Source organism: Corvus kubaryi, unplaced genomic scaffold, assembly GCF_017639235.1.
Source record: "Corvus kubaryi isolate FWS band 111438036 unplaced genomic scaffold, C.kubaryi_AGA036_p1.0 split1-131, whole genome shotgun sequence".
Lineage (NCBI taxonomy): Eukaryota > Metazoa > Chordata > Aves > Passeriformes > Corvidae > Corvus > Corvus kubaryi.
Window position 1 is genome coordinate 13,512,749 of NW_024582073.1, and position 23,813 is coordinate 13,536,561.

The window sequence follows — 23,813 nt, forward strand, 5'->3', positions numbered from 1 at the left end:
ACTCCCAAGAGAAATGATCATCTGTCACTAGAAAACATTTTCTCATCTGGTGGTTTCACAGACCCAAAGAGAATTCCTACATATTAAATAAAAGGGCCATTTACGATCCAGCATGAGCTGGCATATAAAAACCACCACATTTCACACAGAGACTGGATTCACATCATTTTAAACATGTTTCCTGTTGGAGATTAATTTGACTGCTGGATTTGATTTCTGTAAGTGCACCTTATTCCACACTGATATCCTTTATTTTTAAATGAATCTGAAAATAGTGCACCGCTATGATTTGTCAATGCTAAAAATGCAGAGCTCAAAAAAGTGATGATCTACAGGTCTCACACATGATTAAAAAGTCAAAACACCTCAAGGACACAATTTCTAAGAGATTGATGCAAAAGACATATAATTGTATAGAAGAATTCAGTTAACATGGAAGTAAACACAAGCAATTAACTATGCTCAAACAGAACACACTGATCTTTTCCATGGATGAAGATATTAAATAAATGAACTATACCAATGGCTAAAACAAAGCCTTTGGAAGGAGAATTTTATGTTCTCCAAAACAAAAATTGGTTCAATATACACAACTTTGATTATGGGAAACAGAAACAGTTGTACTACTAGTAACATCCAGCACTAAACAACCACCACAATGGAAACACAAACTAAAGAACTAAAATAAACAAGCTTATATTGTCAAAAGAAAGGACAGATGATGAAGTAATTCTTATCCACTCTATATTCCACAGCCTACAACTGCACACAACCTTCATTCTTCACAAAGTTCTGAGCAGATCAACATTTCTCAGGCAACTCCCCCTCCATGTCCTACAAGTATTTTGTTTTTTGCCCTCCACTGATTTTTGTAGGTTGTTGTAACTTAATGCCATACAGTCTAATGTGACCCAGCATACCCAGTGTTCCTAACTATCTGCAGAGCATCACAGAGTAAGGAGTCTTTAAATCCTTAGACTACTCACACCCTAAACACTCTGTGGTCTTTTTTTTCTATAATATCACACAGCTGAGGTACAGAAATTGCTAAAGAAATGACACCTATCTCCACCCCCCACCCCGTTCCTCCCTCCAGACACAACCATGTTCATAAGCATGATCCACCCAAGGCTGATGAAGTCAACAAACTGACTTACAACTTCCAGCTCACCCATCACAGGCGGGCTCATTCTTCAGGAAGAACACACGCACTGACAGAGTCACATGCAGTTACCAACTCACTCTCACGTTTTTGCCTGCCAGCAGCACTTCAGCCCTGATTCTTGTTAGGGTGTCTACCACAACCAATATTGCTGTAAGGACTTTGTCCTGAAGGTCAGAGTTGAATTAAAAGCTAACCCATTTTAAAAAATAAATACAGTTTTCATATTCACATACAAAGAACCAATCTCAGCCAACTTGCTTGAAACACTACTGACACTATGAACCCTCTTTCTTATCCATCCTACAAAAGGAGATAAAATTAATTAAAACGTCACCAATCAAGAATGTCTAATGGACATGAACAATGGATTTCTACTACTTCTAAAGTCCCTTTCTCCTCTGTAAAGAATGACTGATGGGTGGTCCAACTGCATTGTGACTCTTTGGAAGTAGGGGGCACAGCAGCCCCTGAAATCACAAAACCAGAAAGTTTTTGATCAATACACAAAACATTCCCCCTCTTCAACAACAAGACCCACCTGCTCCAGGGTGAATGCCACCAACTATGCACGATCAACATCTTTGTACTGCATGATTCTGCACTGCCCCTGACTACACTTAAAGAATTTAAGTCCTCCAAAACAGAGAGTATGTTACGTGCTTGAAATAAGTCTTCCACTCTACAGCACTTTACACACTTTTGGCACTATATCAAATAATACTGACAAAAATACAATAGAAAAAGCTCTGCTTCACTCAGTCACGCCCTCTCACTGCAAGCCACTGGTTCAATTAGAAACTCCCTCTCCCTTTTCTGACCTGCTTTCATTCCCCCACATTGCTTTTATTATTGTCCTCTCTTTTCCAATCCCCATAAAATCACAGAACGACAGCTGCAATTTAAATAAAACTTGCACTGTATCAGTAAGCAGGCTCACTTTCAAACAACTTACAGAAAGTACACAAATTCACTTCCTTCTAGCAGTCTACCTACATTTGGAAAAAACTCCATGCAGTAATCACTATACTTGTCTATGACTCCAAAAATCAAAGGTCTTGTCCAAATGACATAATTTTAATCAAGACAGCAGTCACACAACTCTGCCACACTAAGTGATGCAAGGAAGTCAGTAATAATAGCTTGTTTAATGACAAAGTGCCTAAACATACACCTGAAGATGTGATTTCCTTACTTTTGCTTTTAGCTGTAGGTACCCGCAGCAAGAAGCTAGTAATCCAGAGATCTCAGGTATACTAAAGAACTCAAAGGATAAAGCCATCAAGATGCTGGAGTGGTGTAGAATGTAAGAAACATAATAAAACATTACTCAATTTATTACGATTCCTTTATATTCACATGCTATTACTTCTTTTTTATTAATTGCCTAATAGCATTGGCTCAAATGTTTAGTGGAAACTGCAGACTTGGACACACATACATTAGCAACTGAGTGAGTTATTAGCTTGAAAAACTAATGTATGCCAACAGAATCCCAGTCCCTAAAACACAGTATCATTTGGCTCAGCTATTGTAACTGCATAGGGAACGCGCTCACTAGTTTTATTTTCATCCCTTCAAACAAAAAAAGAGTGGATGCTTAGAAAAAGGAAAACACCTCCACGTAGTACACAAAATTGACTCTTAAAGTAATGGTGATACATAAAATCAGTCTGGAGCATGATTCTACACAAAACATCCCACAGTCACACCTTTCATTGACAATGACTTTGCTCAGCTTACGATTATTAGAACTCTTCTTGTCCATCTGACACAGCAAATTTTCCTCAGGATCTCACCTTGCACATCACCTTTGAATACATACTTCACAAGCAAACTTGACTTTTATTTCCTACGGAAGTGATTATATGTCCCCTACTAAACTATAATTTAAATATCAGCAAGTCCTTAAAAAAAAGGCAGTTACCTTTTAAGAAATTAAATTTCTAAATATGGCAAGAACAGAGCTATTGAGTACTAAACCAGTGCTTTTTAAGAGTTACTATTGGCCCATAACTGCAAGTAAGATTTAGTCGGAAGAAATTTTTTTTAGAGGCATGAGGGAAAAACTACTAACTGTACTGATTATTATCTCTGTTGCCCGATTACTTGAAAAAAGTCACAAATTAGATATAAGAGGAAACTTTTTCAACCACTTTCCTGCCAATATAGGAACCCAGCACTATAGTATAGTACCTAAGGATTTGTTCCACCTTCATTTCAGTGACTAAATGTCTGCAGTGTTCAAAGAACAGTTTCTCCTCTGTAAATATAATTTCCATCCTTCACTGGAAGATAAGCACTGATATTCTGCGCAGAAGATAACTTTTTAAAAAGTTAATAAAACGAAGGACAAAAACTTAAGGTTCATGGTTTTCTTTGAACCACTAATGTTCACTGTAACACCAAAAATATATAATAGAAGGAGAAATTGTGAATGATTTTATAAGGAAGTGGTAAAGAACCACATTGAACTTGCAAAGGTGGAAGATTCTCAAAAAGCCAAACTAACCTCACTAATCATAAAGGCAAATAGGTATCTCTTTGGAATGCCTCTTAAAGAGATAACAGGTTCTTGACAGAGACAGTCATCGGTCACTTTCAAAATTTCTCACCACTACTCTATTAAAGTAATAGGATAACCACTCTTCCATGTTCTTTTCCTTACCCTATACCCTCATAAACAAAGGAGCTTTATTACTACAGCAACTGCTTCCTATGAGCAGAAAAACAAGGAGAATGGCCTAATCCGTCTCCAAGGGGGTTACTGTCCCTGCTCCAAGCTCCTCAACTCGCTTCCCCTGCACCACTGCTTTCCCCTGCAGTGCTCAGACCTTCAAAAGGAGCTAACTTGGTCCATCAATCTGGCACACCACTAATACACAGGGAAGCAGGAGACAGGGAAACCAGTCATGTTGGTTGCAGAAAGCTGCTTGGTCACCTCAAACTCAACTTCAACAGAAGCCAAAAAAGATTACACAGAAGGAGCAGCTAAGCAAGCCTGTAACTCTCATGGGAAAGAACTATAATGCAAGAACACACAGAAGAATTCAGTAGGGAAAATGACTTGCAAAACCCAAGTCTTAAGCAAAATTAAAAGATCTTACCAAGAAACTGACATCCTTAGTCAAAGTTTAGCTTAGGACAACTGTAAGACTGTCACCCCAAGCGCAAGCAGAACTTAATGCAAAATGACACCTAAGTAAACATCTCTAAGGTTTAAGCAGACCAACTCTGAGAAGTCTTGCTGTGACAATTTAAGTCACCACTGTCTCAAATGCCTTTACCACCTCTCTGCTAGGTCAGGGCAAGCAAACGTGCCTGTGTCCCAGCTGCTCCAGTTCACTGTTAGACTGTGGCTTCAGAGGCAGCTGAGCTGATTTGTCACTGCCAAACAGGTCTTGCCTGCCAGCTTCCCCCAGCTGCACCGACCTATCCTCACACACCAAACTCCAGCACTTGTCCAACCTTTCCACAGGTAAATTCAAATCAGTAGGCCAGAACAAAAACTATCTTTTTGGGGAGGCCAGAGACGGAGAGGCGAAAGAGGTGAAAGAAAGAGAACTTCATTGATTCCATCACGAACCCAGTGACTGCCGGCACCACCTCAGCGCAATCAACAGGCACACTCAGGAGAATGTGACCTCCTACTTCAGTAGTAGGGCACTGTTACAAACCTGGTGCACCCCTACCTTCAATTTAGACCCGCTTAATATTATTTTAAATAATGTAAATAATAACAACAACAACAACATTAGCAAAAAGCCAACAAAAACCAGTTCATACATTCCCTTAACTGGTCTTGGTTTAACAACTGTAAGCTCCGACAGAAGTGCCAAGCCCTCCAGAGCAAGTTTCAAGAGCCACTTTTAAATTGTTTTACTGTATTTTCACATTTCTAAAAAACACCTTTAAGAAATGGGGACAATTCCCTATCATCTCCCTTCTCCAGCAACTCAGTCATTTTCAGTCAACTTTTTTTATACAATATAATCTGCTTCTTTATTTTTTTTTAACACAGTACTATTACAGTATGTACCCTCTCCTTTCATTCCCTTTCTTCCTCCAAATTCTATACTGGGAGCCTTCAAAACGCAATAAGGAAGCGGCTCCTTATATTCAATAAAAGTAAACTGCTAGAGTTCTATAAGCTTATTTCTCTGAACTACGTCTCACCCACTGATTCTAGACTTGTAAAACAACTCAAAAATTGTATCAGTATGCAAGCAGAGAACAGGTTATCAGCGCCTAAGCAGGTTGCCATGCAAACAGTAATTTTCAAATTGGCAAATAAAATTTATCTCCTCAGTAGATTAAAATGACGACACAAAACCTGTGCATACGTATACTGTTCAACAAAGCTGTATTTGGCACCAACCTGTGTTACAAAATTACAGGGTTTCCTAGATATCAGATGTTTTCTTGCATCACCCAGGAATTACGTGGTTACACTAACATTAACTGGGCGCAGTTGCAGAATGAGCTGTCAGTATCCTAGAATTAATCAATCTCAAGTGTATTGTTTTGTAATTACACTTATGAATACATCATCCCATGAATATAAAAACAGCAGCAATAAACACATCCCAGAGAAGAATGAGAATTAGAAGGCTCTTTTTCAACTTTCTAGGACAACTAAATCAGTTGGAAGCCATTCTTCCCTGTTAGGCTTTTTCACTGTGATTGTGCTGAAGGTCTCTAACTGGGAAGCATTTAATATAAGCAAAATATTCTTAAACCTTTAAAGTCATATAACTTGCACAGAGAGCAAAATTAGGTGATCCATCTGCAGTTTACAAACCTGTGTTTTAAGAAAAGGAGTTGTTTTAAAAGATTTGAAAGCTTTGGACTTTTTGTCATTGTTGAATTAATTCACAGTTAAATTCTAAGTTTCTAAGATATTAAATCATACTGTAGCTACAGTCCCTGCAATAATTAATAGAGCATTCCAACACAGGAAAGACAGAAATTCATATTCCCATTTAAAAAATACTTGTCTTGAAACAGAAAGAAGAAAGTAGGGTAAGTACAACAAAAACTGTATTTCTGTTTATATTTTATAAGCTAGAAGCTCCTTCTAATTATTGCTAGTTATAATTGTAAAATTAAAATATTTAGAAACAAATTGCTAGAGAAATATAATCTCTACAATGCCTACCATCAAATATGATAATATTTTTAACAACTGTTACGATAACTGGGTCAATGATCCCCTGTACAAGACAATTAAACGGACACTCCAATAATAAACTTCTACTCCTCCTTATCACAGTACACTTACAATAACCATATGAAAAGATTAGATTACATGGCTGGAATGCCAGCAAGCTAACACCTTATCATCCTTTTTTCTGGTCTTACAGTATTACAGTTCTCTTACATAGTTACACATGCTCCTATTGTGCCCTAACAGCTTTTGTACAGCATTTTTCATAAGAAAAATCTGAAGAGCACAAATGCAAAGCAGTTATTATTGTTCATTTTTTAAAATGGAAATTGTGTGAATCATACTTAATTCAAGGAGGCTTGCTTTTCAGGTTTGTCAAGTTTAAACTCCACACAGATGCAAATTACTGGTAAACTTCTTCCTGCATCTTAATGAGGTACACTATAAACCATGAAGCCAATTTGAAAACAAGAACACTTTTCTGAGACAAACTTAACTTAGGTATTCTAAGTATTTAAGGAACCACTATTTTAAAAAAAAATTTTTACCCAACAGCACTTAACTTCTGCATGATCTTGAACCTGTGACTGCTACAACACGAGTTTCCCAGAATAATGACTGTGCTGGCACAAATTTTTTTCAACGATTTTACAGCATGAAAAGGGTGCCTAAGCAGTGTTGCGAAGACTCCTAACTGCTGAGCTCCGAACCCAACCTCTTTTCAAAACATTGTCTCATCCTTCCAAGTACATTTAGGCCAAAAGGGAAAGTAAATTGTCAAAAGCGTCTTGAAGTACTAAACAACCAAATCTGTCATTTCAGTTAGCAGCTACCACCCTGTCAAGCGTAACTTGACCAGCTTAAAAATGTTCGCCAACATAGGACTACCAAGTATGTAGTATATGGAACATGCCAATCTATAGGGAGATATACTTCCTGAAATTTCTGCCCACTGCTGCTTCCAACAGGGCAGACTGAGCTCTCCAAAAAAGAAAAAATTGACAAATGCAATCATGAAAGTTCAACAAACAGATAAATAGCCTGAACCATGGAATGAAAATATGCAGATGGCCACGTAGCTGAGATAAATGAAGGAAAAAAGTCTCATCCTAAAGAAAATCAAGGGGTAACCTATATTAGAAGTTACCACTTAGAATTCAGCATTTTAGAGAAATGATGTATTTTCTTCCAAGGCATTAATGCATTCTGGAAAATACAGCACACTCTGTCCACAAAGCAGGCTTAGTACTGTATTAGTACAATTAATAAATTGATTAGCAATCCTTTCAATAACTTTGGAGCCCATAAATCAGTTCTAACTAAGTTTAAAAAGAAGAAAAGAGCTTTTAAAGACAATTACGTTGCTATGAGTTTTATGAAAACTGGAAGCTGGATAGACATTTCCAGAATACCAGTGTCACTGAAAAAGACAAAGCAAAATGTGGAAACTCCTGTTTCAACAGCTGATCACTTTGCATATGCCATTTGGTTAGACAGTAAGCATATGCCTTAGCTCTACTACTGCTACACTTTGCCCATTAGGGATGAAGGAGATCATGGTACTGTCCCAAAACCTTTCCTCACCATACAAGGCACAAGTGTACAGGACACAGAAGTTCTTTAGTCCTACCCTTTACAGAACAACTTAAGAGGCTAAAAACCCACAAACCTGTTACATGACAAGAGAACATACACAAAATACAGTCAAAACAAATGAAGGAAATTCAGAATACCAGTTTTAAACTGCTTAAATTATCTTATATGGTTATGGGAAAAATTAAATACTGTGAAGATAGCATTCATATTGAATACAATACGTTACCTACATACTGCTCACCTAGGCGTAAGAAATAGAGAAACCATTTGCTCTATAGTCAGATTGAAAACAGAGGATCTCCAGAATTTCTAGTGAGAGTAACACATTATGAAATGCAATGTAACTGTTGAGTTACACACAGTTTTAGGGCCCCTGCCTTAAGTGGATTTTTAAACAAAAAAAGCCCATGAGTTGCATACTGAATGTATTCGTAACTATAAACCTCTTGGAACAGGTATCAAAGTTATATTTACTAGCCTGAAAAAAGCCTAATAAAACATTCTGGCAGTTAAAGATAAACATCAGAAAAGTGTAGCACTGTGTAAATTTTTTTTATTTCCCCAGTGGTTTACAGGTTGTTGTAATAATTTGGTGTGACAAGTTAGCTACCATATTTGCTATGATAGCGTCTAGCTTTTTAGATAGATGATATTGCTATAGGGCAGGGGAAGGACTGCTGGGCTATTTATACGACAAGAAAGGTAGTGGGAGAAGTGAAATGTGAGCACTAGGTTTGGAAGCCTGAGGTATTTTTCACTTCTGTTTTGTATTTTTCCATATACACAGGAAACTCCCTTGGGGGAGAGAAAGTACAACTTCCCTACAACTAAATAAAAGTACATGTGTAAAACAGAGAAGCCACTCAATGTTTCTGTACCCCAATAAATAAAAATGTAAAGAATCAGATAAAAATTTTAACATTGAGATAGCAAAATCTAGTTTTCCCACCTCCAAAATATCTTCAAAATCTTTGCAGCAGTAGAAAACTCAAGAGACAATCACCTCCACACATATATACATACATCATTATCTACCTTCAGAGATTTCATTCTGTTCCCCAGCCCCACACCAGCGTCCATCCATTCCTCTCCACTCCCTGTTGCTATTACAAAGTGAGGCAAAGATGAGGAAGAAGGATAGAGTTAAGACAATCCACCCAGGGGTGCAGGGCCTTCTGCTCCCACTGCTACCGGGCACAAGGGTTATTCTTACTCAGGCCAAGGCTCCAGCAATCTGTTTCTCCATTTCCAGCAGCAGGATTAATGGACAGCTGAAGAAGAGTAAGAACCATACAAGCCTAAACGGTACCTCCCCATAAAATTCTCCTGTCTGTGACTATTTTCAGTTCAGGGCAAGGAAATCTGAAGGCAACTTCACATCATCAATACGATCAGCCTCAAAGAGTCGCTCCACCCCAGAACTAAAACTTAGTTTTAACAGGTCAGCAAATCCAGTTTCATACTGGAGTGACACTGGAAAAGCCTGCAAATCACACAGCTCAGCAGCCACAGACGCTAACTGCTGACCAAAGCGCTGCGACAGAAGGCCACTGTTTGTCTGAAGGTACACACAGAAACCAGCTGTCAAGTGTGGCATGATAATACAAATGCGTATTAATAAAATTAACCACAAACTTTAAGGGAAAGCATAATAAATCTCTACCGGTCAATTTTGGCAGGGGGGAGGAGAGGAGCGAAGGAGTGGTGCTGTGGAGTTTTCTGGGTAAGTTAGTTTTTTGGTTTCTTTTAAAAAGGAAAGAATTTTCCAGTTTTCCCCCAGAGACTGTCAACTAAAAAGCGCAATGCCCTTTAGGACATAAATCTCCATTAACTTCACAAACAATGCCATGACAGGCACCCGACAGCTTTTCAACTATGATACTTTTACTAGTTATAAGACCTGGTTGGCCATGCCAGCACACCTTGGGACAAACCTGAAGTATACTCACCATCAGCACACCATTCTTCCCAAAACATAACGAGTATAGAGAGCCCCAGTTATCCTGGCTGGAAAACCAGAGCCCATCCTTCAAGGTATCCTAGAGCCCTGTTAAAAGAGCTCCCTGGACCTGCATGCCACCCAACAGCTTGCAAGCCGCTTGAGTGACAGGTGAATGCAGGTTACTTACAGGAAGGACAGTGTGCCAAGACCTAGGGCAATTTGAACTCTGAGTCCTCAAGAGGTTTCTAACAGCTACAATTAACTACAGACACTGCAGAAAACAGACAGAATAAGCAATCAAAAGGACTGAGACAGCATGTCAAAAGCAAGTGGACAATGCAATAAACAGCCTCAGGCAGAGAAAATATAGTGGATTCCATTACAGATTATTTGCAAAGGAGAAGCTGGCAAATGACTCAACTCTTAGGAGAACTGCACGAAGCTACTTTTGGCTTCCAAGAAAGAAATTAAGAAAGCAGCTGAAAAAAAGGAAGACACCACAGAGCAATGGTGATCTGGGACAATGTTTAAGTGTTTGCTTCCTGTTTCTACAACTATGGACCAGTGTTACCAGAGTGATAGTTTGAAGACTCCTTTTACCAAAGGAAAAAACCTTTAACCGAAGGAGAAAGGTTGCACACATTAGCCTCGCTGGCTGGAACCATTATTCAATTCTGATATCCAAATGATATGCCTGTTTGACTTTCTAAATTTTATTCCAAAATGAAGTGGGAAGAATGCTTTAGACAAAGGGCTATGTGAGCTGTTTAATCAGCAACAGTAAACTGAGGCTCACTGTTGAAAGAAAAAGTGCACCATTGTTACACATCTACTTCCAGAATACCTCTATATTAAGCTTTCAAATACATGTTTTTTGTGAAGCAAGAACAGACAAGATCAGGACATGTATTACTAATAAAGTTGCCTTCTATAATGAGAACAAAAAGTGTAGGAGAGAACTATCTCAATCAAACCGGTAATTTTTATATTAAGACACCCCAGTATGTTACCATTTCTCTAGGGTTCTGAAACGGTATGAAGAAAACCAAATCAAATGCTTGTATTCAACCACTGAAGCAGGCAAAAAGAAAAGTTACAATTTTATGCAGAACGTCACAATGCTCTTTTAACCCATCTTATGTTAGAAGAAACTTTCTGTACAGTAAATATAAATCCAAGTTGTATATTAAAGCTGTATAACAAACACTTTTAAGTGTACCTGTATGCACAGACACACACCCATCATTTCTTGGGCAATGCTTATTTACGGAATTTAGCTTTCAAAACCTGGTCTCAGCTTTACTTTGTTTGCTTTCATCACTTCAAAAACAATCCTTTCTCCCTGTTCTGTTGCTTTAGAAATATACCATGTTAGTAAGAACAAAGTGTCCTGCTTCTTCACAGCTTTCAATATACACCCTACAAAGCCACTATAGCAACAGACTGCAGTCTACATTCATTCAAAGTTCTATTTTATCCATTCTCTTTGGAGTAGCAAAAGGATAAAAAAATAGTAGTGGCTTCCCATACATGAAGAGAACCGAAACATTTCAAAAGAAAGAAGGGTGGTAAAAGCAAAAAAACGAAACTCCTTCAAAATAAAATGTTCCTTCACTATGTCCTCTTTCCCCTCCCAAAATATATTTCCTGCCTTCACAATAGTAAGACTGGATCTTTCTTTGGCTTTACCAATACAACTTAAGTTTTACTCTTCTCTCTCAGTATAAGTTTTGTCTTTTGTTACATGAGATATCTCAGGTTCTTGAACTCTTTAGATTTTATTTTCTCTCCAACCCTCATCTGTTTTTATGGAGGGAGACAAGTTGCATACAAGTGCTTATTAGACAGCCCCTCTCATGATCAAAGACACTGATGAAGTTTCAAGTTCCCAAAAGTAAGGAACAGGGTTTGGACTTGACTTAAAACATACAGTTGTTGGATTGCTGAGTAGCAACAGTGACTTCCCCACTCTGTAGATAATGCTGGTGGTGATGCTCAAAGTACACCATAAGCCTTACAGAGCTAGTAACAGCAAAATATAGGGGAAAAAGGAACAACACAGTTGGGAAGTAGTCTGAAAGTACTGCCCTGGACAAACATAAGTGAACATGGACTGCCCAGGAACAAAGAGAATGGGGCTTACACAAAAACTCCGCAGAAAAAAATCCAGACAAAGTATTCTGGTGTGCTACTCCACTAAAAATAGTAAAAGAGAAGAAAAAAAAAAAAGAAAAAAAAAAAAAAAGAAAAAAAAAAAAAAAAAAAAAAAAAAAAAAGAGAGAGATCCAGAAGCAAAACTAATTGAGGGCTGCTCACAAAATTCAGGAGAAAACAGAACTCAAAATGACCAAGCAAAATACAATACTCTGTGTTATTTCAGTATGCTTTATGTGTAACAAGAGGAAGCAGAACTGACCAGATCTAAACTGGAATCAGAGGAAAGGAATGTCAAGCAGTGGCTATACATGTTTTTCAACTGATGTCAAAACAAAAAAAAAAAAAAGAAAATATTAGCTAGGAATGCAGTTTGTACAATGGCAGAATAGCATTTTTAATCTTAAAAAAATGTACTATCATTACTGAAAAAAATCTTCTACAATTGGGGCCATTAGGTAGGAGATCAGAAGTGTCACCAGTAAAATCTGCTGAGTACTTCCAACGATGATACCCAGAATTTGAATCCTATCCAGAGTAAGCACAGAGGAAAACTTCCAATAAGTGAACAAGTCTCCTATCTCCACAGATACAATATTCATCACAGCTTAATACCCTCTGTTGCTCTTGGTTTGGTTTTTTTGGCGAACTAGTCAAACTATAAAAGATAAACTTTTAAATTCAACCTGATGCAATACAACTTTCATGACTATGCAAACTGACAAGTCTAACCAGTCTACTGCTAAGTGCCATCCAGCAATATGGTGAGACAGTAAGGCAGGAAGGTCAGTTCAGTTTTTCTGATTATTTACTAAGTATTTAACAATCAAAAAATAAAGTTAAGATTTTTTCCAGAAAAACCGTGGATACCACAAACATTGGAAAAACAAGGGATATGCCCAGAGCTTTTCTTCTTATATATTTTATTTCCATATGTTAATTCAGGCTACATTCAAGGAACACTCACATAAGGACTGGCTTCAAACTCTGTCTTGAGAGGAACCTTCGGCGTATCTTCTGAGGTCACTTTTTGTTTACTGCAGTCTCAAAAGCTACATGCAGATGCAGCCAGTCAAAAAGAATGACTACTACCCTTACAGCACAAGGGATCCAGTAACAAAAGTCACCCTACACTTTCTGTACACTTTAACAATCACAAATTAGTGTAAAGGCCTAGTCTACTTTTCCTTTGCATTTGAGGTATGATTTATCACTTCAACAAGCTAATTGGGCGTAAACTCAGTAAAACCTTTTTTAAATATTGTTTCATAACGACTCCTTTGTTTTGCCTGCTAACTGTTGTGAAATACAGGTATTTTGCCCATTGCAAAAAAAAAAAAAAAGCAGAATGTTCTGACGTTTGTTTTGGCATAGTTCTCACGTTTGTTTTAACACAGTTCTTGGTATTTTGAGAGTGCTGCTATCTAAACGTAAGCACTGGGAACATTAATCTTATTTACTGTATTATCAAAACTGAACATAAGCCTGGCCAACATCTATATTATTAATTAAAACAGATCACCAGAATAGGTTTTCATGCCTTTCCTGCTTCAGGTGACTCTTAGAGCAAAAAATTTACTTTAGAGAACTGCATGTTTTTTTCTCTCTCCATAACACATTCTTCTATCACTCTTACAAATTAAGAGACATGTTTACCTCCATAATCAACAGCAAAACAATCAGTAGAGGAGGGCACTCTTGTAAATTTAGTACTTATACAAAAATCCCTTAAACTTTTATATTGTGATCAGAATTCCACGTCATTATCATGTGTGCTGACTGAAACAGTTTGTCACAATGCATCAAGTATGCTACAAGCCTCTTTCAAAGAGGAAGTCTGATCCCAAATACTTATTTTGATTAACTGCTCTGCATGACTTCTTAATGAGAAATTTGTAATGCACACATAAACAAAACAAATGAAAAGCAACATCAACCATGCAACAGCAAATGAAAAAAAAATGGAATGCAAAGGAAAATTAAATAAAAAACCAAATGAAAACCCCCCCATACAAACAAAAAACCACACACAAAACCCCAACCAACCAAAAAACCAACCAAAACAAAAAAGCCCCAACAAACCACAGCAAACCAACAACATCCCAGGACTCAGTGCTGACAAAGAAGTACTGAAGAGCAGAAGAAAAAAATTTGGCCGGAAAAATACTTGGACAAAAAGGCATATCGAAAATAGTTTTGATATATCCCCATAATTCCTGGAAGGTAGTACTTTATTGAGGATTTTACTAGTCATCACCATGTATCTACTGCAAAACTAAGAGAGCATGAAAAAAAGCACACACATGCAGAACAACAGAAGTCTTTCACCAAAGCTTTTTCTTTTCTGAATTCTGACACTCACTACTGAAACCAGAGCTGGGTGGCGGATTTGGAAAGCAGTGATATATTTTCAGTTTTGAAAATAAGTACCTATACAGAATAATTTCTCCCGCAGTACAAAGCACAGCACACTGCAGCATCACTTAATTTTATTACAGGGCACATTTATCTACTGGTCATGCCCCAACCATCGCATCTGTCTCAATTATGTAAGAGCAGCATCTCTCTAGTGTCCACTCTAACATCCCTCACTATAACCAAAACACATTAATGATGAATACAATCACTCAAGTCTTCTTTACCATACCTTTCTGTTATGCAGATGAAAAACGTAAGGAAGTCTTATTTCTCTTGACCTGCTTTCACAGCCACAGTTGGGAGAGAAAACATGATGTCACCTGTCAAAACTCAGCAAACACCCCATAACTACACCAAGTACGAGAACAGAGGCAGGAGACAGTAATTCTATTTCCACCTCTCCACAGACTCTGTCTGACCTTGGCAAGTCAATGGGTTTTTATGCTTATTTTTTCATGTTCAGGACATGAAGAGCTTTTACGCAGACAGCTGGAACAACAACAATAACTGAGTAAGACTCACTATTATTATTCTGCCTGGCCTTAGAACTCTTCCACAATGGCATAAACTCAGAGTGTGCACAAGCACCTCCAAGACTCTAGACGTTTATTTTGAAGCCCCCTTTATGTAAGATCACGAGTGAAAGCAGTAACACCCCTTACCGAGACAACCTCCCCGTAATCGATAACTGATAAAAGCGTAGTTTCACAAATTCTTCTGCTGAGCAAACAACTTTAACCTTATTTTCTACACTAGCAATTCCTAATCCACAACTTGCAGCTTGCAAACACTGCCTGCAGATCCTTTGCCACTGCTCCTAGACAAAATTAAATTACAGAGTAAAAATAAGAGCTGCCAGGAAAAGGAAAGCAGGATATTTTCTGAAGAGTATCTTTTATTCCATGCAGTTTCTATGGTTCGGCAAAAATTAGGGACCAGTATTTTGCACAATTCAATTCCCTCTTTCAGGCTTGGAAAATTCTGAATTTCACAGCAGCCTGATGAAGTTTCATTTCGATACCAAGTTTTCCTGGTAACCTCCCAAAGCACCACACACTGGAAATATGCCACAAGAATGGCTTTGAAAAAAACAAAGTGCAGATGAAAGGTCCTACAGACCAAGCAATGTTACCAAGAATAAAAGTAGAAAGACATTTTTTTCTGGCACATTCAGAAAAATGTCTATATTTGTCTGTACTCATAAAGGAAAAAATTTAAGTGTTCATTCCTCTACTCAAATAACTGTAAGAAATTAGATTAATAACCAAAACACTAACAAGGATCCATTGTAGTACATACCCTTTAATCTAACCTACGAGAAGTAGAAAAATCAAATGAAGGTGTGATCTCACACAGAGCAGTTAAAAATGATTAGTTGCCAATACAGGTTGTTCACTATTGGAGAAAGCATTCTGGATTTTCAAGGCACTGATGAAATAGCACTGTATACAAGTCAGTCATGTAATGTAATAAAACAGAGATAAGCTCTTGCTCCTGAATAACAAACAAATGAAGAAAAGTTATACCATAACCACAACCACTGTATGGTCTTCATGTTTTTCAAGTGAAGCATGTAAACAACTTTAGAATCAGACTCATAGAACATCCCGAGTTAGAAGGGACCCATCAAGATCATCAAGCCCAATTCCTGTCCCTGCGCAGGACACCCTCAGAATCACACCATGTGCCTGAAAGCATTGTCCAGGTGCTTCTTGAACTCTGTCAGGCTTGGTGCTGTGACCACTTCCCAGAGGAGCCTGTTCCAGGACCCAACCATTCCCTGGGTAAAGAACCTTTTCCTAATATCCAACCTAAATCTCTCTTGACACAAATTCAGGCCATTCCCTTGGGTCCTGTCACTGGTCACCAGAGAGGAGATCAGCATCTGCCCCTCTGCTTCCCACTGTGAGAAAGCTATAGGCTGTGATGAGGTCTCCTCTTGGTCTCCTCCAGAACAAGACAACTGATCTCAGTCATTCCTCATATGGCTTTCCCTCTAGACCATTCACCATCTTCATGGTGCTCCTTTGGATGCTCCCTAAGAGCTTTACATCTTTCTTAACTGCAGTGCCCAAAACTGCCCCCAAGACTCGAGGTGAGGTCTCCCCAGTGCAGAGCAGAGCAGGACAATCCCCTCTGTTGCCTGGCTGGCAATGCTGTGCCTGATGCACCCCAGGACACGTTTGGCCCTCCTGGCTGCCAGGGCACTGCTGACTCACATTCAGCTTTCTGTTGACCAGGATGCTCAGATCCCTTTCTGCAGCCTCCCATTCCCTAGCCTATGTACATCCACAGCTGCCCCATCCCTGGCACTTGCCTTTGTTAAATTTCACGTCTGGTGATTGCCCAGCCCTATAACTAGCCAAGATGACTCCGCAGAGCCTCTCAGTTTAAATAACTATGGAAATATGTACTTCAACTCAACATCAATGTTTCAAGACTTATCTACATAAAAAGACGCGTTCAAAAAAGAGCCTCACAAGCTTCCTGAAGTCATGTGCTCTCAACTGAAGTGTTCAGACTGCTTTAGAGAGAACAAATCATGTCCCAGGAGCATGTCATTCATTAAACAATCTTATTAATCAAATAGTAAAACATTATAACAATTATATCTTACAGTAAACTTTTATGATCAGTCAGGCTTTTAAAAATAAAATTACTAACAAAAATAGTGTTTATCTTCATCTCTGTTTATTTTATATTATATATAATTTTAATATATATATAATACTAAAACGTCTTATATATAATAATAGTCTCTGTCTACTGTAAGGATCAAAATCCGCAAGGTCCATCAAGAGACTTCTCACACTGTACATACTGAAACCCTTATGTTCTTTTCTTTCTTGGTAAAAAAGTTTACCAGTGCAAATATGTACTTTATGCATTTACAAGTGTAAGAGCAAGAAGATACATGACCATATGTCACTATCTGGATAACTAAAGTGCAGTTGAAGAGCAGGAAAGTATTTTTCAGAAAACGAAATTTTTTAAACAGTATAAACAGTCTGAAAAATGGCTGTGATGTGACACAGCAAAGGTGATAAAAGTTTCTCCAGGTTGTAAAAGTTACTTAACTTTTTTTGTGAAAGGTAGCAACCACAAAATACATACACACACGAATTACGAGTAAAGAACACCACATAAGTAGAACCTCAGGAAATGAGATAAACTCTAAGTTTAGCCCTTACTTTTCCAAGACTCAGTAAGAATGTAGGGATATGGAAACTGCTTCTATTAATAATTTCTTTTTCAAAGAAGTGTACTGGCTGTTTCCTTTTCTGAATTTTTACATTACAAGAGATAACCTTAATTCTGTATTATTTTCTGACGTCATATAATCTTAATTGTTAATTAATGCAATTATGTTCAAGCATGAAGTGTATAATATTATAATGCTATAAGCATTTCCACATAAAAATAATGGCAGTTCACTAAGATCAAGAATATAATTATTATTTATAATTATAAAACTGCCTTGAAATACTACAGACTTAAAAGGCATATCCACTTTTGTCAATAGAATTAAGATTTCATCTGACAATACGGCTAGTGACATTTACCTTTTTCTCTTCTTCACCTAAAGACAAAAGAAAAAAGTAATTCTATAAAAGCAGGCATACACAATTGCTCAATTTTTAAAAATATTGAAATAAATTTTAAAAAAACCTTAAAAATACACCTTCCCTGTGAAATGCTCTTGGGAGACAGTATTTCAGCACATTAGTGCCATATACGTCAGTTAATAATGTGCTTGCAATTAACATCCAAAGAATTTAGGGTTGCAAGTATTACAAACACAGAAAACATGTCCTGAAACTTCAGAATTCTGCCGACGTGATTTGCTCTCCAAATGTCAAACTAATATTGTGTAGAAACTACATTCTTCATCCCAAGAGAGATTCTAACAAGTTGTGTAAGACAGAATACCTGTTTGTATTAAATATGTATTTTACAAATCCAAACTACAACCTATCTCTTCAAGTTTATCAAAAACCAAACATAGGATAGAACAGGTATGCATTGCACCTTAACTGTACTCTTCAGCAAAAATGAATTAGTAACTATAAAACCTTTCTTCAAAATCTTTACTTGTGAAGGCACCACAAGTCTTTTAGGAAGACTTTATAATACCTACAGGCTACTTGCTCTTCTTTTCACTATTTTTAAACATAGGAATTGGAGTTCAAAATACTGAAAAATAGTCCTAAAATTAATTATTACTGAAAAACAGAAATTAGCAAGTCAGAGGAAAGAAACTCACTGTCATTGACAAACCCACGATCTTTATGCAATTCGTAGCATGGAACGAGACTTAAGAGAGAGCTACTTCTGCAAAAAGGTATCAGCAAAGGATATTGCCTTTTAATTGGCTGTAACAAGCACACACACACTATGCCAAATACAATAGTCTACAGATTATTTCTGGAGAAATCAAGCTACTGAAAGATTATTTTCAAACTTTCTTTGTGCTCTCTATCAACCAGAATAAGTCAAACAACAAAGAGCTACTTAACACAAGGAATAAACAGTGAAAGCAAATAAAATCCAAATTAAGACCTTAACTTCATGCAATTGCTCCTACTGAAACTAAAAAAGGTTTTGCCAGCATTTCAGAGGACTCCTTCAAGAATACAGTGCTCACAAGGAGTTCCCAATAGTCTGACTTTAGACAGCTCATGCTCCTTGATAACAATTTAAATGTCAGTCACACAAAACCATCTAATCATTTGATTGTAAACAAGTTTTTCCCAATCTTTAACACTCATCAGGTGCATATACACAGTACAATAGCTGTAGTTATGCTATTACTCAAATCTTAATAAGCACTGTTTAAACCTTCAGTGACAGTAAAAACTGTAGCCTGAAGAACCCATCCACGAATTCTAGTCCTATAGTCTATATGATTCCTGTTTCCACTCCTTAAGCTTCACTGAACCCATTCTGACTAACATCTCTTGCAGCCTAACCCTATGATGAGGCTCAGAATCAATACGTAATTGTTATCTTCCTAGACCTGTCAATCACGCAAGACTACCAGCAATGCTTCTTTTCTGGAAATAACTCTCCCTCATTTCCTTGGCATTGTTGCTCTCATGATTATCCCTTATCATTCTAACTGTTCTTTCAGTGTATCCTTCTGAAGGAGCCTTCTCATTCACCTGTATTATTTTATCAATCACTTCATAGTTTTTGGTCTTGCATCCCTTTCCATTCGTTTTCATTCTGTCCAGGGCCAGGATTCAAATTCACCTATGAACTCCCTGCCATCAATCAGAAATATCCTTTCTACTCCCTAGCTCCTGTGCTTGTCCAAGTCAACACCCCAGCTTGAATCTCTCTCCCCATATTGATGCCTCACTATCAGCTCAGTATCAGCATAGACAACACACAGGTCTTACTCATTCTACTATTGCTTCAGTCTCCTTTCCACTACTGCAAGTCCTGAACCTAATTGGGCATTAGCCCTCAAACCTAGGTTCTCTATAGGTCCTAGAAATAACCTGGTGTTGAGGTCCTAGCAACGCCCATCACATCCCTTTAGTAGGTGAAATTTTATCAGTGACCACGGAAGTTCACACCTGAAATAATGAAGCACACTTCCTCATCTTTCAAGATCCAGAATTGACCCTTATGAACATTCCTCTCTCTATAGCTTTTTTTAGCCTACAGCCAGATCACAGAAGTCCTCCCCTGCCTCATCTCTTGAGCAGCATCCACTTCACTCTCTACTTCAAGACCCTCACTGATCAACATCCTCATTCTAAAATTACTAATCAGGATGTAGATGAGATTAAAGTTCTGATAAACTGTTATATTTTCATCTCTGAACTTCTCTTCCCTTGACCTTGTGGTTGAGAGAGCTCCAGGAAACAGCACCCTCATTCAAAAACCTCCTACAAGTTTTTTCCTTAGTTTCTTAGTTCTCATTAAAAACAAAGAAACAAAATGACCAGATGGCTGTCACATCTACACTACTGCACTAAAATTCACAGCACTGATGCCAAACATTCTCTTGTGCCATCACAGATCTCATGAGTCTTCCCTGACCCTTAAATCATTACGCCTTCTGGGTAAGGAAACCCCTCATAACCACAGAACTCCTGGATGACTAATTCAGACATGGAACTTGAATAGCTTGTTATTTAGAAAAGTGTGACTAAAACAATTTTCTACTGTACAGTGCCTATGGAAAACATCATACCAGCAACAAACCTACTCAAGTTATTTTTGTCTTTTTTCAAGGCTTCTCAACCTGTTTGAAAAATAATCCAAATGTTATACTGTATACTGCTATTACGGAGGTTTTCACTGGTAATCCAGCGCCCAAGACAATGCCTACTATTTATTATTTCAATCTCTCATCTCTAAGTTGGCTTCTAGTATGTTAAAGATCAGGTTGTCCCAGGCTACTGAGAAGACACTATTCCATACTTTATGTCACTTTAAAACTACAAAATTAAATTCATGGCATTAGAGATTTTCTCTGTCACATAGCTGTATTAGACTTAGCAGAGCAATTTTCAAACTAATTGATGCCTACAGGTATTTTTGCAGCATCAGCAATTATTTAAAACCAAGTGGTTTGCACTCAAAATGTTATATAATTAAAGAAGCACATTTTCATTAATTTTGTCATCCTAAAATGGTATTTCCCTAAATTGTTCACAACCAAAACCAAAAATATTCCACAAAACCCCAAAAATACTATTCTATAACCCCACCTAGAAATTATCCACTTCTTTCAAATAATATTTGTGAATAGTAATTCATTTTAAATTACTTGTCTCATGTTTCTGTTTACCTTTTCACTATATCTAGTTCTGACACCGCCCAGTTTAGGTTGTGACACTGTACATATGAGCAAGTTTAATCAAAACCCTCCTTGTGAGGCAGCAGCACGAGTGTGCCACATGCTGCAAACAACAAAGTGGTAACATATGCTGACTGCCCCCCAAAACTGCTGCAGTAAATTCCTACTATTCCAATCCAATACTGCATAAACCTATGTACCATAATTTAAGCTCAGACATATCGTTTTCATGGGGGGCGGGGGGGAAAGCTTCTTCATTCAGGTAACACTGAGTGCAAAAGAGCCATAAGCTTTACCTCAAAGTTTGAGTGCCCATGTGATGCCCATTCAAACGCAATGCAGGATTTGCATATTACATTCTTCAGTTATTGCTTTTAATTTCACTTTTTTTCCTCTGTCGAAGTAAGTTTTTACAGAACAGGCCAGAAAGAAAACTCCTTATACCAACTATTTTGGGAAAAAAAAAAAAAAAATCGGCTACTGGAGAATCGGCAATTTTTAATCCTACTACACACAGACAACTCAGCATCAGAGCCACGCTCCAAACACAAGTCATGTAATTTAAAAAAAATTAAAAAAAAAAAAAAATCAGGCTCCTTCATGTAATATAACTATAACATTAACAAAAGTTAACATATTTCATTTTACCTACACTGGAAGTATTTAACAATAAGAACAAAAAACTATTTTTCCAGAGAAGTATTTGACTTAGAGGTTTAAACAAAAAATGTAGAATGAAAAACCTAAACTACACACAATTTTTTCACTCTTGTTAAAATGGTATTTTTTTCTACTGCTCTGATTATTTGATCGCTGTTTTTAAAATAATCGACAGCTGTTTTGTCAACATTTTAATAGACATCTGAAAAGGATAAAAGTCATATCGCAAACATTAGAACACTTCTGACAAACCTGTAATAATAACAAAAAACAACAAATAATAACAATAAACAAAAGGAAATGGAGCCCAAGTATTTGGATGAGTAAACTAACAGAAACGTGGAAAAACTTAACTGCTAACTACAGCACATGCTAATAGTTATAGCAAACTTTAAAAGCATTTGTTCCCTTCTTTCAACTCCAACCTCTAAAACAGTACACTCCAGGAATCATAACAAACAAGATTAGCCTCCCTAAAGAACATTTAATTGGGAAATTGTGTATCAGCCACAAGATGCCTTCATAAGGAGAGAAATCAAGCAAAAGCTTCAATTTATTTTTTGACAAACAAGAGCGAGGAATTGGAAACACTACTGCAGCCAAACAAAACAACAAAATACCATAATGCTACCTTCTCCACGAGAACAAAAGCATCAACCACCAACTCCACCCCACCCCCAAGCAGGCTGTTGCTCTCTAACCACAGAGCCAATGCTGTAGACAATGTAATCCCACAGGGAAGACAGAAGGTCACAGACACACTGCGAAATCTTAAAATAAGGTCCACGTTTTAGAAAGACACAGAAGTACTTTAACGAGACAAAATTTCATTTGGAACAAACAGGTGGAGTATAGAAACAGCCTGTCCTTCTCCTGACTGCCTCTTCCCTCAACACATAGAGGGAGGTTACACGTGCTCAGGGTAGCCCAAAATTAAGGACACGGCACTTAAAATAAGCAGCAGCAATCAAGATGTGGCGAGGATGGCAACGTGCAATGTAACACTGCAGGTGTGATTGCATGCTGTATACCAGCAGTGGATCTGTTATTATTCATCAGCTGTAGGTGGCAAAGAGGGTGTCACTTATTACGGTGACACATGCTGCAGCTGGCTAGCCATGATTAAGTATTACCCACTGTGGTTGAAAGGGATGGACACTACCATTCATTATGATCCAGCATGGCTTAGTCGGGTAGGCAGGCTGCTACCCTTCCCTGCACCGCAGCATTTGAAGGAACGCAGCTAAAACTCAAAAAAGCCCTAGGAATGGTGTGCAGAGAGGAGAGAAAGGGAACATCGGTCGCCCAGCCTGAAGGAACGGGTGTCCTGCTAGCAGGGGCGGAGAGCCCGCCCGCGCTCGGCGCGACCGGGAGCGCTCCGCCGCCAAGTGACAGCGCCGGGCCGGGCCACGGCCGGCCCCGCCGTGCGAGGGGCGCTGGGGCACCGCGCTGAACTTCCAACCACAACAGCAAAAACCTTTGTCCGAGCGCTCCCGGTCCGTGGCCGGGGGAGCCCGGGGGACCCCCGCCTGCGGCGGCACGAGCCGGGGCGAACGAGAAGGGGGAACAGCCCGTGCCAGCCCCAGGTCCCCTCACAGCTGGGCTCCGCCGCTCCCCTGGGAGCCCACAGAGCGGGACCCGCTCCGAAACAGCCGGGATGAGCACTGACCCTGCACGGAGTCCTGACCGGCGCGTCCGTGCCGGAGAGAAGGAGAGCAAAGTGAGCGCCCAGACCCGCCGGGACCCCCACGCCAAAGCGCGGACGGAGAGCGCGGCCACTGCCGGGCCGGCCCCCGGGGCGCCTCCTCCGTGCGCCCACCCGGCGGGACCCCAGCCCCGCGAGGTTTGCGCCGCAGGGCCCGCCCGCGGGCCGTCCGGAGGGCAGCCCCCCGTGCCCCCG

The 23,813-nt window shown here is 38.7% G+C and overlaps 1 protein-coding gene across 2 annotated transcripts in view; it reads right to left on the reverse strand.

Annotated features, from left to right (window-relative positions):
* Positions 1 to 23,813, reverse strand: part of RBPJ (recombination signal binding protein for immunoglobulin kappa J region) — a 61,221-nt gene that overhangs the window by 36,939 nt on the left and 469 nt on the right. Inside the window, exon 1 of one of the 2 annotated variants that reach the window (XM_042053011.1) lies at positions 23,583 to 23,672. The exons of the other annotated variant lie outside the window; for it this stretch is intronic. The gene's annotated coding sequence lies outside the window, so the exon portion shown is untranslated. Of the gene's footprint in view, positions 1 to 23,582; positions 23,673 to 23,813 lie in introns of those variants that run through there. 2 annotated transcript variants of the gene reach the window in all.